Source organism: Ammodytes marinus (assembly GCF_949987685.1).
Source record: "Ammodytes marinus genome assembly, chromosome: 19".
Lineage (NCBI taxonomy): Eukaryota > Metazoa > Chordata > Actinopteri > Uranoscopiformes > Ammodytidae > Ammodytes > Ammodytes marinus.
Window position 1 is genome coordinate 22,064,559 of NC_137223.1, and position 7,729 is coordinate 22,072,287.

Consider the following 7,729-nt stretch of genomic DNA (forward strand, 5'->3'; position numbering starts at 1 on the left):
TTTCTGTAAGATTGTGACTAAAATACAATGGATTAAAGGTGCAGTCAGCGATTCTGAAGAAAGCTTGTTGTTAAAATGACTTTTTGTCAAATTCATTGAATTTCTTATCACTTTCCGCTACCTGTGTGTGCGCTGAAAAAAACCTAGTGTCACACAGCCTAGGCTCTGTAAACTGGCATGTAAACAAAGGGTATGCAAACACAGGGAACCCACTGTAGCTAGCAACATGCCCGTTTAGAGAGCTTAGGTCATGTATTCACATTGGATTTTATTTCAGCCCACACAACGTAAGTGCACGTAGCGGATCGTGAGGAGATATTCACGGATTTTGACAAAAAGTGATTTTGACAACAAGCATGTGTTATGCCCGGACAGAAGAGCATATGTTGATGTGCAACGGAGGCTTTGCAGCATCTGTTGATATGTCCTGTTGACTGAACATGTTATAGTCATGCAACACAGTGGAAGACAGTCACTCCACAGACACACACACACACACACACACACACACACACACACACACACACACACACACACACACACACACACACACACACACACACACACACACACACACACACACACACACACAGCTGACAAGAATTTCCCTCATTTGTAGGGGTTCTCTGTACATTGTGCCGTATATACAGCCTGTTACTGCCAGGTTCTCTACATTTTTGCACTTCATATGTGTTGGAATTTGCATCCGTCTGTTTTTATCTCAACTGCTCTAGTCTCCAATTTTTACCTGTATTAAAATCCGTTTCTCTGTGCTGCACCATTGTATTTTGAACTACAAAGGTGCTGCTTCCACAAGAGTGTCAAACAGGTTTTTTTCCTGTAATTTACTGTATTGCATTCAGTCCTTCTTCCTCCCTGTTATTAGATGACTGGGCCTACTGCCCGGCTGCCCATTGTCATTTTATGTGTTCCTTTTCCTCTTCTTTTCCCCTCTTTACATCTAGGTACTGCCAAGGCTTTCCTGTTCCTGAAAAACACACACTCAAATGAATTTACCAAATGGTATCAATGTATAGAGGATTACATGTTTAGGAAATACATCAAAATTTGGGGAAATACGCTTATTTACTTTCTTTTTGCGCAGAAAATGTATACATTACACAAAAGGATATAACATGTTGATGCTTTAAAGGTACTGGTAGATGAATTGTGTTACCTTTCAGCTGGGGCCAGGCTAGCAGTGGTTGTCTTCCTGCTTGCAATTTTCAGACTAAGCTACCAAGCTTTTACTGTACTTTGAGCGACTGCTTCGACTGTTGTTAAGAGAAAAGAGACAACCCAGATTTGAGATGCAAACTTTTTAACCATCCAAATATTTTTTGTATTGACTACAACCATATTTGTGCAGAATTTTAACAAAAATCTATGAAGTTTATCATTATCTCCAATATTGACCGAGTAGAATTAAAATGTTTAACTGAATATTATTGGAAATTCTATCTATTCTATTCTATTCCATTCTGTTCAGTATCAGACTGGATGTGGAAGCCCGACCTGAGTAATAGTGTTTGCCATAAAACAGATCCATTACCTTCCACGCTGTTGAACAGGCAATTACACAGCCGCACTAGAGTGAAAGTGGAACATCTTTGTTTTGTCTCACTGCACTGACCATCTGCAATCCGCCCGCCCAGGCTCCTCTTCTTCTTCTTCTGCGTTCCTGACGTTGATGCAAAGCTGCAGGAACACGATTAAAACCAGGAGAAAAACGCAGTTGGAAAGAACGAAGGAGGGAAAGAAGGAGGGAGGGAAAGAGAGGAAGAGAGGAAGTGACAAACCCACAGAGAGAGAGTTTCACAGATGTTTGGGGAGTGTTCAGTTCACTCCAGTTCAGTACAGGCAACTTTATTTATCTGAAATCGACTCGTAATTCAGTTTTAGCAGTATACCCAAAACCATACATACATCTACTAACTCTCTATGATCTAGATCTCTATGCCAGACACAATAGATACAACCAATCAGTACATTGACTGATGCTCACTGGCACAACACAGTTAAAATAATAAATAATTAATGCATGTATGTCTAGTAGATAAGATGAGGCATATATACGAAGATTCATTGCACATTTCATTTAATCTTGCAACAGTTAAGAAAATGTATGAACAATTAGTAAATAAATAATTGACAAAGAGGCCGGTATTCTAAGAGTATGTTGTGTCGGGCCGAGCGACCATCGACAAGCATCTGGAAAAGGCATCAGTGTCTGTGGTTGCAAGAGAGGAGAATTCTTTTTGGTTTCTTAAAACAGCTGCAGGGCAGTTTTGGGTGGTTGACGCATGTTAACTTTACAACTGGGCTGGAATAATCTGGTAAACAGCACTCTATACTCGGATTATGAAAAACAACACACGGTGAAGATGGCATAAAAAAAACATACTATGGCCGACCCGTTCATGCCAGTTTCCCATAGTAACAAAGTTCAGTTGGAGTTTTTTGTGGGAGATAAAGTTATACCACTTTTGACTGAAACCCTCTGAACACACAACAATGATTTACCTACTGTTCAATGCACACATTCACTCACAAACTCATATTTTGTATGAATTCAAGTGTTAAAGTCGTAATCAATAATATTTTCATCTACTTAACTTGCTGTTAAATCCCTATATATCAAAGAGTGAGGTTAAACAATCGTGATTGAGCATATGACCACTGATGAAAGTGATGTATGTTGCAGCCTTGCAGAGTAAGGACTCAACAACAGAGCTGTTTATTTCCATAAAGGGAGAAGATATGCAGATGGCTCTCGCGGCACACCTGAAAGAGCTCTCTTTATGGCTTCATGAATCATGACATCATCATGGCCTCAGTATACTGATAATAAATGACGTCAGTGGAAGGCAGAAGATGGACTATGTCCTACCAAAATATACTATCAGAAATGTGGACACCAATTTGGACATGCCAAATACTAATGTGCAAGTAGAGAGGATAAAATATATCACTTTACATTTGAAAACATCTGAGTTGAGAATTGACGCTCCGACCACTCAGACAAATCCTCGCTTTGGATCGTTCAAGTATTTCAACAAAAGAACGCATGCGATACACTAGACTAGACCCTGTGCCAGACAGATGGGCCGACGGTCCAGCCTTCTCAGCCAGTTCTTGCGTTTAAAAAAAAAAATACATCCAGAACAGCATCATTCCCTGACCAGCAGCAATGTGGAAAGTCCTCATTTGAACCAGATGCAGCCCCTCCCCTGGTCCTATGTTCTGTAGCTGGAGTAATGGTGTCCAGACCGAGGTAAAAATAGTCTTTCTAAATAAATCATGGCAAAAAAAGTGTATTCTGATTTAAACTGCCATCGGTGTATGAGTGTGTGTATGAAGGGGTGAATGTGGTAAGATATGAAAAGCGCTTTGGGGCTGAGAAAATCGTCTAGAAAGCGCCAAATAAGTCAAGTCCGTTTACCATTTAAACCACAAAAACATAAGTACATATACGTACTGTGAGGGAATTTTGGGTCTTTAGTTGTAATATTAATGGGAAAGATTGAGAGGTCATATATGCCTATCTTGTGTGTCTGTCTCTCAGACTCTAGGTCAGCCTTGGAGCCTATTAGGAGACACATAGGTCAGTTGTATAGATAAAGTCTCATCTCCTTAGACTCCAGAATGTTATGGTTCACTGTGTTCAGCTCTGAACCAAAACATTGGTACGCTTGGTGCCCGAGCCGGGGAGGTGATAGAGATAGCGCGAGGTTAAAACACAGCTCTAAGCATGAGTTTGTCAGAATTGAAGTGCAAGTCACGAGAGTTGCAGTCCGGTTCTCCTTGGCCAAGTCTGTAATAAATATTGCTTCATAATTCATCCAAGTCTCCTGAAATATTCTTCCACCTGAGTTGACCTCCAACCTTAACAGAACTTCCATCACACATACATATCAAAATCTAATTTGAAGATGAATTCTTGCAAAGCAAAGACCACCCCAGAGTATGAAGCTCATTAACATTTAAAGGGGAGACAGGTCGCATCATTCAAAGGCCTCGTTTGCTCGTAAAGGTCGTTTTATTGAATGGGCCATAGCAACAGTAACATCGGGAACAGTTCCCACAGTCATTAATGTGTTCGGCTACTTCCATACATGTTCGTACACATGTGCTGATGCAGATATTTGCATAGGTTTGAAATGAGCTATATATAGGTGAGAATTTGCAAAGTGTAGAGCTATTATAACTCTATGTGTTTATACATCAGCTTTTCTAATTTGAAATTCAAATTTTGCTTCACAATGAAACCGTTTCAATACATTATAAAAAAGGTTGCTTTACTTGAAGTAATATCTGTTACTGTAAGCAGCACTATCAAAATACTTCTCACTCAATATTTCTGAAGGAGTGGCAAAGATTCAAGAATGGATACCTCAAATCCTTTGAACATAAAACCAAAACCACATGCATGGCATAGATGGAAAAAAATATTACCTTGCGATTTAGTGAAGTGGCCCTTTGAATATTAACTATAAGGGAAACAGATCAGAAAGTTCCAGCATGTTGACGTTGTTGTTTGAATATTCAGACAGTTGTTGTCAAACTGGTATAGGAAGATTTGTACAAAATAAAGACTATTATATAGTACTAAAACCAACCGTGTGTGTGTGTGTGTGTGTGTGTGTGTGTGTGTGTGTGTGTGTGTGAGTCAGTCTCTACCACTCAGCACCGCACCATTAGGGGCCAAGTCAGCTTTTGTCACCAGCAGACTGTGGCAGAACACAAAGGCCCCTATAGAACCAATTCTATTACACCAGTCATTGAGTCAATACAGACACACACACACACACACACACACACACACACACACACACACACACACACACACACACACACACACACACATATTCACACACATGAACACACTCAGGCTAACACACACACACACACACACACACACATATTCACACACATGAACACACTCAGGCTAACACACACACACACACACACACACACATATTCACACACATGAACACACTCAGGCTAACACACACACACACACACACACACACACACACACACACACACACACTAATCTCCTGTTGTCTAGATATTCCTTGATTTGTATAAGAAATGTTTTTTGTGTGTTTATGTGTACATTGTTTACTTGCTAAGCCCCACCCCCCTTAGTTACTGATCAGTCACTCAGTTGTAAAATCGAGTGGCAGATTCCAGGAATTCCACAATCTCTCCCACTAAGTGAAAATACCGTGAGAATTCTGCAAGCAAAATTCTAACAAAACCCCAAACTCTGGCAGGTGCATCTAAATCTAAATACATCTTATATAGCTCAATTACATTGATGTATGATTGTGTACGAGCTAACAGTAAGGGGCAAAATCCTTGTAAAGTGCTATGGATAAACAGTGCTAAATAAAAGCAGCCATTTACTGATTTACTGCAAAAGCTGCTTATTGAATCAGTCACGTGAGAATAGTGTGAGGTTTTCCTTGTTCTTATGTGAATGCAGATTTCAAATGTACACTACCCGCCTTGCTCAGCTATGATTGGACGATAGTTTGAACAGTTAAATATGTTGCATGTAACCAGATTCTTTGACAGCATGAACTCTTCACATTCTCAGGTCTGCTAGGAGGAAAGGAAACACCTGGATAACTGTTGATCCAGCTGACTCAGTCAAACCCTCTGCACTGTGTTTGTGTATTAAAGGTGACAGTGAGCAGTGCAGCCAGTTAGACCAGTTTGAAAAAAATTCAAACTACCAATAGGACACACAGTGTGAAGGCTGCACTACCTGTCTGCATAGGCTAACCTAACCTGCGTGACTCTGTGTGCACGAGTTTGAGTGTGTGTTTGTATGAGTAAGCAACCGGAACCAGTTTGTGTAGAATCAGCTGGTCTGACTGTTCCAGATCACAGTGAGGATTTAAAGTTATGTTGCATCCTGTTTTTCCAGGTTTTCATTTTTGTTAAAGGTGCTAAGAGGAACTTTTATATATATTTAATATATAATATTTCTTAAAGGTGCAGTGTGTAATATGACATCATCAAGAAAGTTCTACAAAGTTCTAGAATGCAACACTCCCTGGGTAACCCCACCCCTTTTGAATAATAACAGAAGCTACAGTGGCCTTCAAGGACAAGAACAATTCTAAATTTTAAACAATGCACCTGATGACATTCCAACTATGACACTTCCAAAATGGCAGCGACTAGGCCTTGGTCCAAGGTATAGAGACATATGGACATATATGAGACCCTTTCTAAGGAAAAAAATAATAATTATAGAAATAAATGTCAGCTATTATGCACTAAATTAAACGTACTTATGGATATTATAATTATTTTCTACAGAATCTGCTAGGAAATAAAACCCAAAATTCTACACACTGCAGGTTTAAATAGTCAAATTTTTCCTCTGATGACAGCACAACCACTATTGCACAAATTATCTTTACATTGATCAAATTCACTTACAGATATTTAGATATACTCACAAAATGGATACCAACATGACTATACATTGCAGAAGGAGATCCAGATGCAGACAGTGAAAACCACAGAAAAACACCCACACCGTCTATTAATAACCCAGAGTATTTAGAGGATTGTGCAGCCCTTAGCAGAGGAACATGCTCTCTCAGAATGCTTTGTAGTTTAGATATTTGTGTGTGTGTGTGTGTGTGTTTTTACTTGCTTCCAATCAAATTTTGTTTTCCATCTCTCTGAAATCTGTCCCTCTGTGCTCCCAATGCCGTCTGTTCCCGTGGATGAATGAACATCATTAAAAAAAGCAATTAATCTGGCGGTATTTCCCGCTCCTGTCTGCTCTTTCCAACCAAAAATGAGGATGAACTTTGAATCCAGCGGCCACACTGATAATCAGACTAACACTGCCTCCTTTTTATCCCGTGCCTTAAGTAAATTGAAAAGAAGCCACTCCTAGTTGTTCGCCATCCTCTCCTCGCCAATAAAGGAATCAATTAAGCTGCCTACGTTTCCCACACTCCTCAGCTGTAGGGAAAGGACTGTAATTTGCCTGTCTAATTACCAGGCTATTTAAAGTGGTGTGAGTGTGTGATTGTCTGTTATTGTGTGTGTGTGTGTGTGTGTGTGTGTGTGTGTGTGTGTGTGTGTGTGTGTGTGTGTGTGTGTGTGTGTGTGTGTGTGTGTGTGTGTGTGTGTGTGTGATTGTGTGTGTGTTTGTGTGTGTCTTGGCGGGTGGGGGTGGACACAAGGCACTGTTGCACTATAATACAGCACTTACAAAGTATACTCACATCTCAAACTCCATGAGCTTCTTCACACGAGAATAGACACACACACACACACACACACACACACACACACACACACACACACACACACACACACACACACACACACACAGAAGCTCCCAGCCGCTACAATAAAGCTGTCAGAGTGTGTAGAATCTCGGGGGAAGAGTGGAGGAAAAGCGAGGATTGAGAGATAAATGGAGAACACCACAAAGGGAGAGTTGAATAATTCATGGAAGTTTTTTTTCGGACTGAGTTTTCCTTTGCCTTCATCTCCCCCTCTCTCTCTCTGTCTCTGTCTCTGTCTCTCTCTCTCTCTCTCTCTCTGTCTCTGTCTCTCTCTCTCTCTCTCTCTCTCTCTCTCTCTCTCTCTCTCTCTCTCTCTCTGTATATCTCAACCTCACACACACAGCGCTGAGCACGGAGGGGCTGTTCTTGAACTAAACCTTGATAACAGCTACAGTTTCTAT